The sequence below is a fragment of the Pleurodeles waltl genome, chromosome 10, assembly GCF_031143425.1.
Source record: "Pleurodeles waltl isolate 20211129_DDA chromosome 10, aPleWal1.hap1.20221129, whole genome shotgun sequence".
In the NCBI taxonomy this organism is placed as follows: domain Eukaryota; kingdom Metazoa; phylum Chordata; class Amphibia; order Caudata; family Salamandridae; genus Pleurodeles; species Pleurodeles waltl.
Window position 1 is genome coordinate 184,703,879 of NC_090449.1, and position 18,737 is coordinate 184,722,615.

The 18,737-nt window shown below is 44.5% G+C and overlaps 1 long non-coding RNA gene across 1 annotated transcript in view; it reads left to right on the forward strand.

The window, feature by feature from the left end:
• Window positions 1–17,059: 17,059 nt before the first annotated feature.
• The window catches only part of LOC138261326 (uncharacterized), a 48,068-nt gene continuing 46,390 nt past the window's right edge, over window positions 17,060–18,737 (forward strand). Inside the window, exon 1 of the long non-coding RNA XR_011199069.1 lies at window positions 17,060–17,302. This is a non-coding gene — a long non-coding RNA (uncharacterized lncRNA). The remainder of the gene's footprint in view (window positions 17,303–18,737) is intronic.

Genomic DNA, 18,737 nt, shown 5'->3' on the forward strand with positions numbered 1-18,737 from the left:
TACAGACCTGTTCTGAACTTTATATTACAACCCCCAGGTACCTTACCGGAGTGGTCCTGATGCTAGGGATCAGCAGATGGAGGATGCTCAAAGATACCTTGGTAGCTGTGTGTTGAATGAGGATGTCCTTACTGTTACTCCTCAGTCCACAGGTTAGGTGGTGTGACTGGCCACAGAGGTTGGTATCCCTCGAAGTCTTCTTTGAGGCAATAGAACGTCAGCTGCTGCTGTACCAGTGGCCTCAGTCTACAGCAGGTCCAGCAGTATCCTTTGGTGGAGGCTGGTGTCCCTCTTGGGCAGTGTTTTTCAAACTTTTTAATGCCACGCCCCCCCCCCCCCCCCCCCCTCTGTCAGGTGGAAAAATATCATCAGGCCCCCTTCAAAATTCTTCACAATTATTGTAATAAGTTGGCAATGTTTTAATATGTGTAGGCTTATTTAAACATTGCAGTTAAGTTTTGTTACCTTTTTAAAAATGAAATACATTATTTTCTGCTTAAAACAAAGCACTGTTAACTAAGTGCTTCTTTTGGCCAGAACCTGGTGCCCCCCAAGATCACTTGAGGCCCCGTTTGAAGACCCCTGCTCTTGGGTGACTAATCTGGACTTGGATGACACTCCAATGGACGACAGACTCCAGTGCAACTTATGGCTGCAAGGATTGATCTCTTGAGGTGCCCGGCTGGACTCAGAGGTTATTGTCCCAAAGTGGGTACTAACTTGCCAAGTGAGGTTACTTGTGCTTTGATTGCCTTGGTGCTGGTTCCAGGGTGTCGTGTTCCTCAAGCGAGGGGGCACAGTCCTCTCTTCACTAGCCCAAGGTGTGGCAGGTGGAGTCCAGCAGGCGGTGCAACCTTTCTTGCTAAGTCCAGGGATCAGCAGGGCAGTCCTTTCTCCAGTTCGGTAGTGATCTGATATTCAAGATGCCAATGGTGCATATTTATTCACAGAAAGTGTTTTTGGGGGAGTGATGTGGTCATTACCCAATGGGCTACCCTGTGATGACTTCGAGCTATGTGTGGTATCTAGCAATCCCAGAGTGCTCTATTCTGCCAACTTCCAACTTGCCTGAACACCTCTGTTTGTTGTTAGGAGCTTGGTACCACACCTCAGGGGTGTGGCTACCTGGGGGCTACATGTCTATGGGAGAACCGGTGTGCGCACTGGTCTCCCCTCTCTGTTCCTGCTGCCAGCCTGTCTAGATGAACAAAGGGGGCAACCCTTCGGGAGTGTGATCACCATTTTCCCACCAGAGGCTGCTTCACCTTTAAAGTTCACCTTTTATGCCAATACACTGAGTGGCGTTCTGCAAGGGGGAGCTAACACCTTGCTCTGTAGCACACTACAATTGTTCCTAAGCATGGAAGTCATTTACACTACTTCCCGGACGGGCCAGAAGGCTGTATGGTGGCCAACAGCTGTGTGAGACCGCTGGACAAACTGTGCAACGGAGTGGCAACTTTGTAAAAGTTGACTTTCTTTAAAAGTGACATTAAATTCAACTCGGGCACAAAGTCAGGTTTAATGCCATTATTAATTTGATACCAGAAAGTACCCAATTTAGCAGTCCCATTCAAAAGTTAGTCAGGCTGAGAGATCAGCTGGTAACTCTGTGTTAGTTAACGGATATACTCTTAACACAGTAAAACAACAATTTGGAAGTTTTGCTGTCAATGGATATTAAAAATATATGTCTTACTTAATATTATACAGCTCCTTGCCTTAGGGCCCGATAGGCCTTCCTTAGGGAAGATTTACATATATTGTTAAGGGAAGTGGGGGCTTTGCCATTGGTTTAAATGGCCAAGCCAAACCAGCAGTGTGATCACTGCCCTTCCAGTCTATGTTGGCAGGATAGGAGCTGTTTTGTACTTTGTCACACACACTGTTGGCACAACCAGTGCCGCAGCCCTGAGTGGACACTGTCTTACCTCCCTTGGTCACCCTAGGCACCACGCATACTAGGGACTTATAAGTAAGTCATCTTATGCCAGATAGGGGTAACCAATTCAACATATATTTTGTAAAGAGCTAGATACTAGCACTAAAGTCTGGTAAGCAGGCCTCAGTACACTCTCACAGTCAAAAAACCAGCAGCATCAGTCCAAAATTGTGGAGGTTATAATGCAAAAAGAGGCATTTCCTTACACTCCCCTTGCTATGAACACCCTCCCTAACCTTCAATCTCTGACAAGCACTGGTCTCTACCCTTCAAACATCAGGTGGTAAACGTAAATGGATTTGGCCCCAGAATTGGGGAAAACCAGCAAAGAAGAACCCAGTTATTTAGGATCTGCATTTTTATTTCCCATTCCAGCAACAAAAGCTCAATGGCCAAATGTAGGTGTTGAGATATCAGTTAAGGATGGCAACACTGTAGGTGGAATAGGGCAGTGGGTGACCTCATTGAAGCAAAAAATGATGATTCTCCAAATTATATTCAGTAGCTCCCTCCAATGTGCCTCTCTTTAGAGCCACAGTGGGATCCTGTTGTAAGAGCTCAGCAAGGTGTGTGAAAAAGAAATGCAGATTAAAGCCGCTAAAACAGCTCAGTGGATCAATGCATCTGCTGATACCTACTTGAAACCTCCAGGTTATTTTGATAGTACTGCAAACCCTCATTTAGACAGAGAAAAATTCAACCTTGCTAGGGTCTTTTATTAATTGATTAGTAGTATCATGTTTGGTGCAAATCTCACCTCATGGACAACACAGAACTGTCAATGAAGCAGGTAGAAGTGCAATGAATGACAGTAAGAATTGGAACCAACTGTGTGAAAGACATCAGAGAGGTGCAAAATGGAGATTTTCTTAGCTTTAGTGAAAGAAAGTCTTGATTTTATTAAACACACGGAGGCGAGTATTATGCTATCTTCTCTTGCTTTATTTTGAACAGCAGCCAAGACAAAAACTACAAATCCCAGGAAACCTAGCTGGGAAACTACTCACATATGTCATACAGAGAATAACCAATCAGAATAACAGGTAAGTATAAACATCCTGACTGAGAGCAACAAGTCCTCTTTTCTTGCAGAGCAGTTAATCTACTCTGAATAAAGGAACAATCAGAAGTAAAATAACACATGCCAACAGAACCGAAAAGAAGGCTTCAAAACGATAAACGATATTAACAGTCTTTTCATCGAGGTCTGGATGAAAAAAGGAAAGATGGAAGTCCTGAAGTAGAGTCTTCTTCTGCATAAAAGAAGGCGTGCCAGTCGAAGCATCATGGTGTGGTGAATGAAAAACTTTGAGACGTCTGGTTGGTAGAGGTAGATGTACCTGCTGAAACAAAGGGAGGGTTAAACGCAGGAATAAAAACGGTGGGATAATACTCGCCTCCGTGTGTTTAATAAAATCAAGACTTTCTTTCACTAAAGCTAAGACGATCTCCATTTTATTACAAACACGGAGGCTCCTATTATGCTAGTTCAACGCATGTAAATTACTGAATTAGCCACATGAGAAACAGGCTTACAATAAAAAGTTCTAAAAGTTGAAACATTTGACCAATCTGCTGATTTGAGAATGTCGATCAAAGTCAATCCTGCCCAAAAGGCCTTGGAAGCCATAGCTCCCCTAGTGGAATGGGCCCCAAAAAGGGAAATATCAATGCCAGCCAAGTTCATAATCCATTTCACCCAACGGGCCAAAGTAGTTGACGAGACAGGATTGTGAGGGGACCTGAAAGAGACGAGGAGTTGAGTCTCGGAAGGCCTTCTCAGAGCTTGTGTTCTTGATATATATTCTTTCAAACAAGTTCCTACGCGTATATTAGCATGACCAGGAAAGTATGGGTAAAAAACTGACATTAGATTAATCTTTGTCATTCTTCGAACCTGGAAGAAAACACCTTGAGGAGTATATTGTACAGATGTTACATCCAAGGCTCTAACATCAGAAATGCGCTTGAGAGAAACCAGACAGAGGAGAATGGTAAGTTTAGCAGAAAGAAATTTTAGAGATAGAAGGGAATTAGATTGTTTAGAAAGAAGAAACTGTAAAATCACATTGACATCCCACATAGAATTATACTTAGGTAAAGGAGGTTTGGCAAAACGTACTCCCTTTAATAGTCGACAAATTAGAGGATGTTCACCAACTGGCTTGTTGTTGACTCATTCATGTTCTGCGGAGATCACGGACCTGTACATATTCACCGTTCTATATGCTTTGCCCTGGGCTGCCAGGGAGGCTAAGAAATTAACGATAAGAACTATATCCGCTGAAGATGGATCAGCACCCCTGACCAGACACAAACTATGCCAGACTGACCAGGCTGACTTGTAAGCTTTAGTTGTGCCGGGAACCCAGGCTTGATGTATGAAGCTAACAGCTTCCTGCAAAATTCCTGGGGTTCTCCAGGCAGACCCGAAACCATCCATGCAACTAACTGAAGTGAATGGTTGAGTATCAGATCGTGAGGTTTGTCCTTGGGGATTCAACAAAAGAGAGGGAAAGAGAGGAAGAAGAACAGGGAAGTCTACTAGTAATTAGAGAGCTGAGGGGAACCAAGGCTGTCCCTGCCAAAGGGGGGCAATCAATAAGATTCTGGTGGATTGACGGCGGACCTGCGCCAAAACTCTGGAGATCATAAAGAAGGGAGGGAAAGCGTAATTCGTTTGGTTGGACCAATCCTGTTGAAAAGCGTTGGTTGCCAAAGCTTGAGGGTCCGGTCGCCAACTGTAGAATTGAGGGATTTGAGAGTTTAAACGAGAGGCAAAGAGATCGACAGAGAAGAAACCGAATTTGGAAGAGAGATTCTTGAAGATAGAAGGGTGAAGACGCCAATCGCTGGAGTCCTGAAGGTACCTGTAGCACCAATCTGCGATTGTATTCATATTTCCCCGGTAGATATTCCGCTCGTAGGGAAATTTGATTTTGAAGACAAAATTCCCACAGACTTTTTGCTCGCTCGGCGAGGGGTTTCGACCGAGTACCTCCCAGGTGATTTATATACCGAACTGCTGAAAGGTTGTCCATTCGGAGGAGAATAGAATAACTTACCCTGTCTTTGGCGAAGGTTTGGATCGCAAAGGAACCTGCAAGAATCTCTAAACAATTTATATGCAGAGATGACTCCTCTCTTGACCATAAACCTCCAGTCGAGAATTGAGCACATCTTGCGCCCCAACCAGTCCGACTTGCATCAGATTCTAAGACAAGATCTGGTGCTGTAGAGAATATTGCCCGGCCATTCCAAGCATCTAGGTGGTCAAGCCACCATTGGAGTTCGATCCGGGACTCGTGATCTAGCAAAAGTAGATCCTCATATCCGAAACCTTCGCGAAGATGGCGAATTTTTAATCGCTGAAGCGCTCGATAATGAAGAGGGCTTGGAAATATGGCCTGAATAGATGAGGCTAGAAGACCGATTATGCGGGCCAGACCTTTGACTGTAAGTTGTGACTTGTTCCAAACTGACCGAGTTTCCTTTTTTATATGGGAAATCTTTTGTGCTGGAAGGTGAAGAGTAGCCTCAATGGAATCTATGAGAAACCCAAAAAACTCCATTTGACGGGACGGAACAAAGTCGGATTTGTCTCTGTTGATGAGGAATCCTAGGCTCTGAAGGAGGGAAATGAACGTGTCTAAGTGTTGTATTAGTAAGGATTCGTCCTGATGTAAAATGAGGAAATCGTCTAGGTAGACTATAATCCTGACCCCTTGTGCTCTCATGTGCGTTACCACTGGTTTTAATACCTTGGTGAAACACCAAGCAGCTGAAGAGAGACCAAAAGGAAGACATGTGAAGTGATAAAATCGGTCCTTCCATTGGAACTGAAGAAATTTCCTGGAGGACTGATGAATCGGGATGGAGAGATAAGGATCTTGAATGTCCAAACAAACCATCCAATCATTTGTCAATAGCGAATCCCGAAGATGGAGAATAGTTTCCATCTTGAAGTGGTGATAGACCACAAATTTGTTGAAAGACTTGAGGTTGATAACTGGACGAAATTTTTTGTTCTTTTTTTTAACTAGAAATAGCGTACTGGTGAACCCTGAAGGGTGAGGGGAGCATGGCTCTATTGATTGTTTGAGAATGAGAGAATGAATCTCGTGAGAGAGCAGACAGTCTTGTTGTTTGGAAAACATTAAGGGTTTTGGAACACAATGTTGGATTGGAGTGGAATAGAGTTCTGTACAATAACCTAAAACTGTTTGCAGAACCCATGGATCTGCTGTTAGAATCTGCCAGTTTGTCAGAAATAATGCTGTCCGGCCTCCCACCAACAATGGACCATAAACAAGAGCGCTTACCTGAGTTTTGTGTGCCTCTGGATCTGAAGCCACATCTGAAGGAACGATACCTCTGTGGGTAGAACTGTGGCTTGAAATCCTGTTGATAGGAAGTGGAACCTCTGGTCTGGTTGACCGCACCCCTATGGGTGTATCGGCCGACAAAGCGGCTCCTGCCTTTGCCGGCTCTTCCAAAAACACGTGAATGAAAACTCTTCTGCATGGAAGACTGCGCTTTGTCCATAGAAGTAAAAGTTTGAACATATTTGCTAAGCTCCTTGATAAAGGAGTCCCGAAACAGAAGGCCGTTGGCTTCTGGACCCATCTCTTTGGAGGCGAGACTGTTGAGTTTAGGGTCAATTTTCAGTAAAAGACTTTTGCGTCTTTCCTGCACCATAGAGGCGTTTGTGTTGCCAAGGAGGCAAATCGCCCTTTGGGCCCATTTGGAAAGGATGACCGGGTCAACCTTCTTTCCCTCCATTCTGTCTTCTTCAGCCAAATCCAAAATTCTTGTGAGAGGACCAGAGAGATCCAGCAACCTGTCCTGGCAGTTGGTTCAAGCCCTGTCTACCCCTTTCTTGGGATCTTTTCCAAATCTGGTAAAGAACATTAACATGTTGGGATCAATAACAGGAGTGGCTGTAATATTGTTGGGGGGGAGGGTCTAGGGCATTCCGATTTGAGTCTATTATGCACTAATTTATCTAAAGGTTGTCGTAAATTTCTTGAAACATATTCTGCCACATGATCACAGGGTGTCCATTCGGTGGAGTTAGGGTGACGGATAAGCGACGGATAAAACATCGGGTGACCTGCAAAATGCAATAAGGAATTATTTTCATTTGATTTAGATTTAGATGACTCTCCCAATAAGTTTAGAGAAGTTTTACGCCTCTTCTCCACAGGCCCTGACCAGATCATTATGTCTGGATCATCCTTATCCGTGTCAGAATCACCCATGTCGTCATCTGTGTCTCCCAGATTGGTGATCTGAATGAGGAAAGTGGCATTGGAGGAAGTGGACGGTTGGTTAGAAATATTTTTTGACGGAGAGTCAGACTTAATGGCGATATTGTCTGCCTTTCTTTTTCTGGACTTGGAAGGGGTAGAGGCAGAATCCAAAGACAATATTTTTTTGAGAGAGGCTTCAAATGTTTTAGAGAAATCAGAAATTGAGTTGGAAATCGCCTTCTGAACAGAGTCTTGAGTTAAAGAATCTAAATCCTCCTTAAATTGTTGACCCTCTTCATCTTCAGAATAATTTTACATTGTGGGAAAAAGTTTAAGTAATTATTTAAATAATAATGTAAATTGTAAAACGTAAAATGTAGAATGTAAAATGTAATTGCCTGATATATATATATATTAGCAGGTTTTAAATTGAAGAAGAGGAAAAAACTGTGAGCCAGGCAGTGGGAAACGGGGAAACTACAAAGGAAAAAAGGGCTTTGAAATGTTGAAAATGGTCGCGCTTGAGAAAGCACGACCGAAGAGGGAGAACAGCTGAAGAAAACAGCTGATCCCCTGAGGTGAAAGCAAGGAAAAAGCTCACCGGGTGCTGAAGAATTGTTTTGATAGCGGTCACGTTTGAAAAAGCGTGACCGCGGTGAGGAAAAACAGCTGAGGTGAGACGTGCTGTGCCTGCAAGCGTTTAAGCTGGCAAATGCTGCCGTGCACAGCGCGCGCGCCGCGGGCGTTCGGTTTAGAACGCTAGGAGCAGGATAAAAATAGATTTACACAAGCGGCAGGAAAGGTTGAGAAAACAGAGAAAAAACGAGCGCATGGAAGTATTCCAAAGAGCGTGTCAGCAATCCATTAAGAGAAAGTAAAAATGTAATAAAGACAACAAATAACTGCATTAAAACTTACTAATAACATGAACAAGAAAGATAGTACTTATCTTGACTGCGAGCAGCAAGAAAAGAGGGCTTGTTGCTCTCAGTCAGGATGTTTATACTTACCTGTTATTCTGATTGGTTATTCTCTGTATGACATATTTGAGTAGTTTCCCAGCTAGGTTTCCTGGGATTTGTAGTTTTTGTCTTGGCTGCTGTTCAAAATTAAGCAAGAAAAGATAGCATAATAGGAGCCTCCGAGTTTGTAATAAAATTCAGGCAGGGTAGAGGGTGAGTAGAAAAAAGGTGTTTTGTAAGCCTTGCACAAGGCAAGATTGGTGGGAGCCAATTAGATTTGTTCCGGACGGAGGTTGCATATATTGTTCATCAGTGCCTTCCATGAGTCTTAGAACTTCTGAATGGGACTTCTGGTTTTCTGTGACTCCCCTATAGTGATCATTCTGTCTCTATGGGGGGGGGGGATTTGATTTGGTAGAGGACTCTACCTAGTAAACAACGCATTGTGAATATGAACCTACTGTCCTCAGGAAGCAAACAAAGACCTGTGGGAACATGACTAATAATATCAAACTGCTTTGCTTTCATCCAGATCAGAAACTAAATTAAGAAAAGCTTTGATAAAGCAAATGGGCACGTGAGAGTACCTGGTAAGAAGATATTGCCATTTCTACCTTCATCATGCTGCAAACATTGTCCAGCACAGATTATCTCAGATCTTTTTGAGTGAAATGTTTCAGCTTTTTATAAGATAATGTTGGTATTTTTCAATATTTTGGTGTTATGAGGTTGAGGGGTTAGATCCTCATCATGAGTGAAGTCTAAAGACGACCTATAGGAAACCAGTGAGAAACGTCTTTCAAATGAGTCATGCTCGAAGAGAATGCCTTTAGTATGATGTAGGAAAGTACTCTTTTTTTGGTATGGTTACCCCCCACTTTTTGCCTGCTATCGGTATGCTTGGACTGTTTTCACTGGGATCCTGCTAACCAGGACCCCAGTGAATGTGCTCTCTCTCTCTAAATTTGGTTGCTTTAGGACTTTGCACACCACCCAACTGGTATACTGGTGCCCCCATATAAGTCCCAAGTATATGTTACTTAGGTACCCAGGACATTGGGACACCTGGAGTTCCCCATGGGCTGCAGCATGTACTGTGCCACCCATGGGAGCCCCTGCAAAATGTGTCTGCAGGTCTGCCATTGCAGCCTGCGTGAAAAAGGTGCATGCACCCTTTCACTACAGGTCACTGCACAATGTCTCTTAAAGTCACCCCTATGGTAGGCTCTCCTAGCCAAGAGGGCGGGGTGCTGGTACCAGTGTTTGAGGGCACTCCTGCCTCAGCTGAGGTGCCCCTACAAACACCAATTCCATTTCACTGGACTTCTAAGTGCGGGGAAGCCATTTTACCCGTGCACTGTATACCGGGCACTACCTGTGTCCAGCTACATAATGGTCACTCCGAACCCGGAAATGTTTGGTAGGAAACAGGTTTCTGTCCTCCTGCTGCATGACCAGCTCCGAAGGGGAAGGCAGAACATAGGATTTCCTGTGGGAGAGGGAGGCAACATCCTGTACCCTTGGAAATAGGTGTTACAAGGCTTGGAAAGGGTAGCCTTACCAAGCCACCCGTATTCCATGAAGGGCACATTTGGTGCTCTCCTTGCATAAACTGGTTTGCTCCAGTCCTGCGATCCCCGGTCCCTGCTCTGGCACGAAACTGGACAAAGGAAAGTGGAGTTCCCACTCCCTTGCCCATTACCACCCCATGGGTGGTGCCCAGAGCTCCTCCAGGTGGCCACTTTATTCTGCCATCTTGAATCCAAGGTGGACAGAGGCCCCTGGGAGCATATGAGTGGCCAGGACAGGCAGGTGATGTCACAGCCCCCTCCTGACAGTTGGTCACCTTGCTAAGTGACCAGTCCCCGCTCCTGGGCTATTTAGGGTCTCTTTCTGGGATGGGCCCTAAGGTTCGATGTGCAAGATTCCACCAGGAATACTTCATCCTTTGGCCACTGGAACTGGAACTGGACTCAACAGGAACCAACAATCTGCAACTCCAGCGATGACTCGGCTGTGCACCTTTTAAGGTCGATGAGACTCCAGCCTGCACCCAGAAGAAGGAAGGACTCCCTCATGAAGTGAATGAGTTATTCCCCTGCATCTGCAGGTACCAACTGCAATGACGACCGGCTGCGGGGATCTGCTCTCCTCCAGAACTGTGTGGATCCTGCATCACAGGTGGTGATTGGAAGTGGTCCCCTTGGTCCTCTGTGCCAGCTATCTAACTTGGGAGACAGTAAGCCCTTGACTTTCTTTGCAGGACAGTAACCCTGTGCACAGTGAAGTGACCCTTGCAGTTACCAAGGCTTGTTTGCTCCTGCCCCAAGGGTTCTTTAGGTTTCGTGTAGCACCGGCCCCCAGCACTTCTTCCTCCAAGCACAGTCTCCTCTCTGCTCCAGTGAAGTGGGACTCCTTTTCAGGTGTGCTGAGTGGGCCGCACTGCGACTAGCTGTGCCTGCTGCCAGTGGGTTGCCTGTGGGGGCTGCAGCCTCTCTGGTGACTCTTCCGACTGCTGAGGGGCACCCCGGACTCCCTCCCTGGGCCTTGCTGGTCCTTTTCAGCCTTGCAACTCGTCCTTCTCTTCTTTTGAATTTCTCAAGGCCTGTTGGTCGTCTTCCTACACCACTGACCCACTGCAACCAGAGAGCCGATTTGGGACACCATCAGCATCACTTCAGGAACTTCTATTCAGCTCCTGTGCTGCACAGCTGGTCTTCTTCATCCTCTGGCCCTAATACCACAGAAGGGTGGGTAGTGGCTCCTGGCACAACAGGACACTCCATCACGAACTGGACTTGGTCACCTTCCTTTGCAGGTCCTCTGCTGCCAGAATCCACTTTTGGGTTCTTCCAGTCTGGTCAGGGTCTTGCACAATCTTTGGAGTCCTCTTGTTGGGTGTGGGGAAAACCAGGCACTTACCTCTGCTTTCCTGGTCATTGAGCGTCACTCAGGTACTTACCCCTTAGGAAACCTAGTTCCTCCAACTCCCCTCTAGCAATTCCAAATCCTTGGGTAGGGGACTGTATCTCGCATTCCACTTATTTAGCATATGGTTTGGCCCTCCCCTAGCGCCTGCACTGTTTTCTAATACTTTTGCCAATGCTTGTTGCTTTTATGCTCTTTACTGCTAATGTGTATATAATTAGTGTGTTTACTTACCTCCTGTTGTGGGACTGCCTATTAGTATTCTAGTATTTGTGTTACCATAATAAAGTACCTTTATTTTTGTAAATAATTTGTGTGTGGTTCTTTCATGTATGCTGTGTGACTATAGTGGTATTACATAAGCTTTGCATGTCTCCTAGATAAGTCTTGGCTGCTCATCCACAGCTACCTCTAGAGAGCCCTGGCTTCCTGGACACTGCCTACAGTTCACTAATAGGGAATACTTGGACCTGGTATAAGGTGATAACACCATAGGTGCTCACCACACACCAGGCCAGCTACCTACATAAGGAATATGAGAAATATTGTCATGGAGGAACTGAGGAATGTTATTCATCTTTACAGTGATCAAAGAGTTCCCTTCATGTGCTTATTGATTGTATGTCTGAGCTGGTTGTCCTAGACAATGGCAGTATTACTGTCCATGGACCTCGATTCCTGCAGCACTGTTTACAGGAGGATGAAAAGGGCAAAATAAAAAAATAGGACATGCAGTTTGAGAAAGTTTACCAGAAAGACGCTCTATTAGGAAGGGCTAAAACTAACCCAGGAACTCACCACTAAAGCTCACCAATGTGGTAAGAATTCACGTGCAAACCACCCCATCAAGTGCTGCAGATTGATCGAGCAGCAGCAGTAAGTGGGTACCTCATTCGTTCAAAATATGCCAGGTCGTATCCAGGACATTTAGAGTTGTTGTTTCAATACTACATCTCGAGACAAGTCTAACATATATATCTAGTCTCAAGAAATTGTAGCTCTGGATGAGTGTTTGCAGTTGATTTGCTCCAACATTTTCAGTTGGTTTGTCTAGCATGGGATGTTTTAAAACAGGGTGAAGGTTATGGAAATCAGTATGTAGGTGGTTTGTCATTTCTGTAAACCTAGCTCAAAGGTGCTAGGCTATGTGGAAATCAAAACTATGAACTCCATTTAGAGTTTGGTGGACAGGGTAGTCTGTAAGACCATGGCGGATCCCAAGTCCACTGTGTATTGAGTGCTATTGACTCTAATCCATGTGTAATACGGCGGACAGGACATCCACATGTTTTTGACTAAGTACCCTGTCCGCCAAAGTCTGTATAAGGCCCTGTATTTGTCCAGTTTTCTGCAGTACATGTTCTGTTGTAGTCATGAGGCAAGACTCATCATTTCAATTAGGATACTTCTTTATTTAATTATTTCCATGCACACTGCAAAGGGAAGAAGTATGTAGAATTAAGTAGGAAACCCCCACTTCAAGCAAATACTTACCTGTTTAGCCTTCAGACTCCAAGCAACACACAGAGCAACCATTCTACACTTAGCACTCCATTCAGGCATTATCGCAGGCATAGCAGTGACACAGTACATAGGGCTAAAACATTCCTTTTCCTTATTAGGATAACAAAAATGCAGCTGTAACAGTCAGTAAAATTAACAACTTTCAAGATCTGCTTTCCTGAGCAACAGGACTGTCAGCAAGTAGTAATTATTAAAAACATTAACAAAGCCAATTGTTTCAGTGTTTGCATAGTAAAAGTATTTTTTCAAACTCAGAGCAGGTACAGCATGGCAACAGCAATGCACAACTGCCCAAGTGTTTCTAAAAAAAGAAGGGCTACAGCAGACAGTTGCATTTGAAGACAGACATACACACATGTTAGACCTGTCAGCTTTAGGGTGGTCTTCCCTCACACTTTTTGTCTGCTTGCTTCCACCTTGTCTGTAGTTTTGGTCTGCTTTCCTTAGGACTTCGTGCACTTTCCTGCTGCTAACCAGCGCTAAAGTGCAGGTGCTCTCTCCCTAAAAACATGGTTTTATTTACATATACCTGTTGACATATATAATTTACATGTAAGTCCCTTGTAGAGTGGTATACCATTTACACAGGGCCTGTAAATTAAATGCTACCAGTGGGCCTGCAGCACTCATTGTGACACCCACTTAAGTAGCACCTTAAATCTTGTCCCAGACCTGCCGTTGCAGCCTGAAGGTAGTATCTTACTGCCACGTCGACTTGGCATTTAAAATTCCTTTCCAGCCCTTAAACTCCAATTTATTTTACACATAAGTCACCCCTAAGGTAGGCCCTTGGTAGCCCATGGAGCAGGGTGCTGTGTAATCAAAAGGTAGGACATTTACTTTGAGTTTTACATGTCATAGTAGTGAAAAATTCCAAAATTAGTTTTTTCACTATTGTGAGGCCTACCCATCCCATAGAATAGCATTGGGGATTTATTATTACAATTTACAAGCTATAATTCCTAAATCAGAGGTGGTTGATATGTCATGTTTGGTATCTGTGAGCTTGTAATGATAAACCTTCTTTAAAGGTAAAATCGGATTTATCATTACAAGTTTGAAAATGCCACTTTTAGAAAGTTGACATTTTCCTGCCCTTAGCCCTCTGTGCCTGCAGCCTCCCTGAGGTCACATGACTGGGTGTAACTGACAGTTGAGACTCTGTGAATTCACCCGAGACAGTCACACAATAGTGGGATTAGCGGAGCCAGAATGGACCATTAACTGATTTGATTGGGTGATAGGGGAATCTAAGCACAGCCTCAATTGCAGCTGAATAGGCTGGGCTCTTTCATCACACATTCGGCTTAATGAACCTGCATTGTTAGTTCAGCCAGTTAGGAGCCAGGGCATTGGAGGCAGGAAACTCTGGAAACTTTACCCAACTTCTAGGAGAAGGGCATCAGGGTATAAAAAATAGGGCTCTCAGACCTGCTCCTCAGTTCACTACTGGGCCTGCGGAAAAAGTCTCAGAGGACTGTCTGCTGCTGTGACCAGCTGTGCATTCTACCAGGCTGCTGCTGTACCTGGAATGGCTGCTTTGCTTGAATGCTTCAGAGGCCAGCCCTGCACCTGGACCCAGTCTGAGTGTGTCTTGAAACCCCAAGAGGTGTCCATCCACTCCTGGACCCTTGGTTATGGTGCTAAAGATGCCCAGGTGGCCATTTTCTAAAACAGAGAACTTGCTATTTTGAACCTAAGATTTAAAAAATCATAACTCTGCTTCTACTAATTGGATTTTGATGGTTTTGGTGTCAAATAAGTTATTAAAATGTTCTCTATTTTCCAAATTGGGTTTTTTATTGTGTTGTGTTTTTGCTGTGTTGCTGTTTGTATACTGCACAAATACTTAACACATTGCCTCTAAGTTTAGCCTGACTGCATTTTGTGCTAAGCTACTCAGGGTTGAATTAGTGAATTTTTGGGGTTCACCCTGCAAGGGGCTGTGGCTGTTACTTTACCAGGGATCACACCCCAGTCAACCAACAACCCAATTTCTCACAACACATATATACACACAACAATCCCTGTCCCACACGGGGTACAGAAGAGGTATATTTCAAGGACAACAGCAGTCCAGTCTTTCCCCAAAGACACAAACAGGCCCTAAAGGTGCAGCACAACATCCCTTCACCAACATAACTGAAACTGCAGGGTCAGTAGTATCCTGAACATCATTCATGCACACAAGAGGACCAGAAAAGGTAGCAGCAGTGCAAGTTTCCGCCACTCTCTGAATCGGGATAGCACGGACCGAAGTAGCTGAATCCTCCTTCAAGTACACAGAATAAGCCGAGAATGTACAGCAGCAGTGTGTACTTAAGTTCACCAACATATAAATGTGTACAGCATGACCAACAGCAGATAGCACTATAACGAATCCTTGCTATGGAAAGTGCATCTCTCTTGCCCAGTCCTAAATAACTTTCAGAAGCAAGATAAATGATGCACTCACTTAGTGCATTAATGTACTTACCACTTCACTGTTGGCTCATCCAGAAGCCCATTTCCTGGCTGAAAATCAAGACCTTTAATAAAAACAATGCTCCCAACTTCTACAACACCCTGAGAAGCACACACCCAACTTCACCAGCAACAAAATAATTGCCCCGGGGAACACTAAACTGAACCTAAGACAAGTGAAGAAATACGTTCTGACTTATGGCATATAATCTACGGATGTTCACGGTCAGTCTTGACAAAGCAAGCATTATAATATTTCCCAATGAGCTCTTTGAAATCCATAACTTGCTTACTTACTGCTTTGGCATTTAGGGCAGCTATGAAGGACCTCCAATTCTGTCCACCTTAGGCAAGTTTCGGTACAGTGCCTCAGCTGTAGTTCAGGGGCTTTATATCTGTTTCCACAATTCGCCCCCAGGTGTTCTTTGGCCTGTTTCTCTTCGGTGTGCCTTCTGGGGTCCAGAGGAGAGCTAGTCTTGTGATGGAGTCTTGTTCTCCACTGATTGTGTGTCCAGTTCATCTCAATCATGTTTGATAGCACAGCCCAGGTAGCCGAACTCGTCAGTCATGGCTATGTCCTCTGCATCCAGTCTGAGTGGTGAGCGATTTGTGATGTTAAGTGGTATGATTTCTGATTTCTCTGTGTTGATCTTCGGGCCCACTTGCTGTGCATAGGTGTTGAAGCAAGACATCTTTTCCTGCATATGCTGGCGTGTGTGAGAGAGCAAGGCTAGGTCAATCGCATACTCAAGGCCCTCCAGTGTAGAGAATAAGTCCATCTGATGCCTCTGGCATGGTCTTCTGTTGTGCATAGCATCACCCAGTTGATGACTAGGTTGAAGAGCAACACTGACATTTAGGCATCATTTTCTCACACCAGTCACTTCGAAGCTATGGTCACTAGCTCCCACCTTGAGTAATCCATAAAGACTGTTAAAAATCTTTCTTACATGTTCCTAGGAGTGGGGCATGGATGTGGCCTAACAGCCAAAGCTCTCCATTTTGGAACCAGGGAACCAAGGTTGAGTGCCGGCCTCGGCTCAATATCCTGTGATCTTGGGCAAATCACTTGGTCTCCCCGGCTAAAAAAAACCCTTTAAAGTCATCTGTCCTTGTTTTATGTAATTTGGTGCACATGTAAAGTGCTTGGGCTAAGTTTGCTTTATATAAAACTGCAAAAAAACATAAATAATGAAGCTGCTGTAGGAAGAGAGCTTTCTTCTTAATTCTACCCTAACAATGAGCTGCTATCAATATGTTCCCTACAGCTGAGATCATTGTAGCTTTTAAGTTGAACATCTTGGGGTGACACTATCTAGTGCACTACCAAGGACGCTCTTTGCATGCAAGGATCAAGATGCTGATAGGCATCTTCAGTGTTTTATGAACAGACCAAAACAATCTATTTCCACTGATTTATTATTGGGTTGCAGCAGCAAAGTTAATCTTGCCCTCTAACAAGGATCTCTTTAGACTTATGCAGTCTTTCCTTCTCTGATCCAATTGGCTGTTGAGAACACCCCCCAGTTTAATGGACTTTTTATCAGTTCCACTGGTATATTGTTTGTGAACCCTTTTCAGGGACATTCCTTAATGTAACACAGCATCTACCAATCTCTTTCTTTTCGTACTAAGCAAAGTTTCAAAGTTTCAAATCCTCATATCTTCTTTTAGTCCACTTCTTGAACTTCAATCTGAGTATAGAGGCAATTCCTATAGGAACGGATGATCTGGTCACCATCCCCATTGGAGTTACGTGGCCTGCAGATTTATCTCAGACCTAGTGAGACTGACCACCACATTTTGGCTTCTGAAAGCAGCCAAAATCTCTGAGTGAAACTTTAGGGGTGTGTAACCGGGTGGTTTCCATCCCGGTTACGCTGCGCCAGGATAGCCCGAAAGGTGCCCCGGAGGGACCTCAGTTGTCACCCCAGAAGAGGAAGTCCGGGGAAACCCGGAAGTCCGGGCTTCCCTCAAAACTAAAGAGGGACTAATGACGCGAGCTTCAGCGGAAAAGGAGGATGAAGAGCCGAAGGAGGACCGGGAGAGAGGAGACACAGGACTTCCCCAACGCGAGCCAGGAGCCTACGGCGACACGGGCAACAGAAGCCCTGGGTGGCACACAGACCGCCACGTCCCTCGAGGGGCGTGGCTAAGGCAGGCTGTCCACACCACCGACCTTTCCCCCGAGCGGAGACGGCAGAGGCTTGCACCTGGAGGGACACCTGAGAGTAAGAACAGAGAAGCCCTTAAAAATAACTGTTGGGACTTGGACATAATAAACAGCATAACAAAGGAATCCTTCAGGAATATATAGAATAAAATCACCTTAAATCACTAATCCCACGACCTGTTTCTATTCTATCCGCGCCGCTACACCCACACTCCTACAGGGTGAATGTGGAGTTACCAGGGGAATGAGACGTCCAAATTCAAAATTCTCCTGATAATTCACAATTTCTCAAGGGAACCTTAAGATTCCACTTGTAATCCTGCAGTAACTGAGTTGGTGGTACTGTCAATATCAGTAACTATTTTTGAAGTACATTATCACCAACAAATCCACAGCATTCAGAATGACGGGCGTAATGCAGACTCCTATGGCGTGGGGTTGGGGGTTCTTCCACACTTCAGGGGCCCCGCGCCCCAACCCTTCAGAGGGCACCATTCAGCCCAAAGCGTAGAATTATCTGTGAGCTATGGCATACTGAGAGCCCCTCTTTACATTGTGTGGGGGCATCATCATTTTCTGTCACTGTTCATAAGGGGCTTTCACAAATCCTGGCTGCTCTTCCTTCATATACTCGAAAATCAGCAAACAGGAGTGTTCTGACTAGTACCCCGCCTCATCTAACCATTAACATCCAAAAAAGGAGAACATTTGCCCATTTATGGCACCATTTTATAGCTTCCTTTCTCAGAAAGTTAAGCGTGGAGCAGAATGTATGAATTATAACCAAAACGGGGATACGACCTAAAAATAGCATTTCCACCACAAAAGCTTCTGTGTGGGGCTTTTGCATCTGTAGAAAAGTAACGGTGGAAAGTTTAGGTTTGCATTCGCTCTGTGGCCTCTGTTTGTCTACTGTACCAGCTGCGTCGGCATAGGTGACATCACCCAACCACATAAATGAAATGCCAAAAGCCTTTGAGTCCTAATTAAATGCTGTTTTCTTACAACACAGAGGGAAGAACGCGTGAGCTGGAAAAAAAGTAAACTGATTTCCTGTTTCCAAAAACTGTTTTCCATGATTCAACATAAATACTTGTATGTGGTCTGTAGCTAGCATCTATGCACAGAGGTTCTGTTTAAGCCTCAGAAGATTGTACTGATCATCCGATCGTTTAATGTTATCTGTTCCACATTCTTAACTTTCAAAAAGTTTCTGTAAAGACGGGACACAAAAGTAAATACTCCACAGGAACTGCACTAAACGTTCTTAGAACATCATGTTTGCTTCTCACTGGTTTAATTTACACTACCATTGCTTTCCTACAGCCATTTATAAAATTGTGCAACAAAGCTTAACATGAGAAAAGTATCAATGAGCATGATGTCATTTCTTAAGGAGCCTGGAAGTATTTTAGAATGCCGTTCAATTATTTCAACCTCAACTGAGGGCCTCATTTATATTCCCCGTCCGCCAAACTGAATGCCCTTCTGCT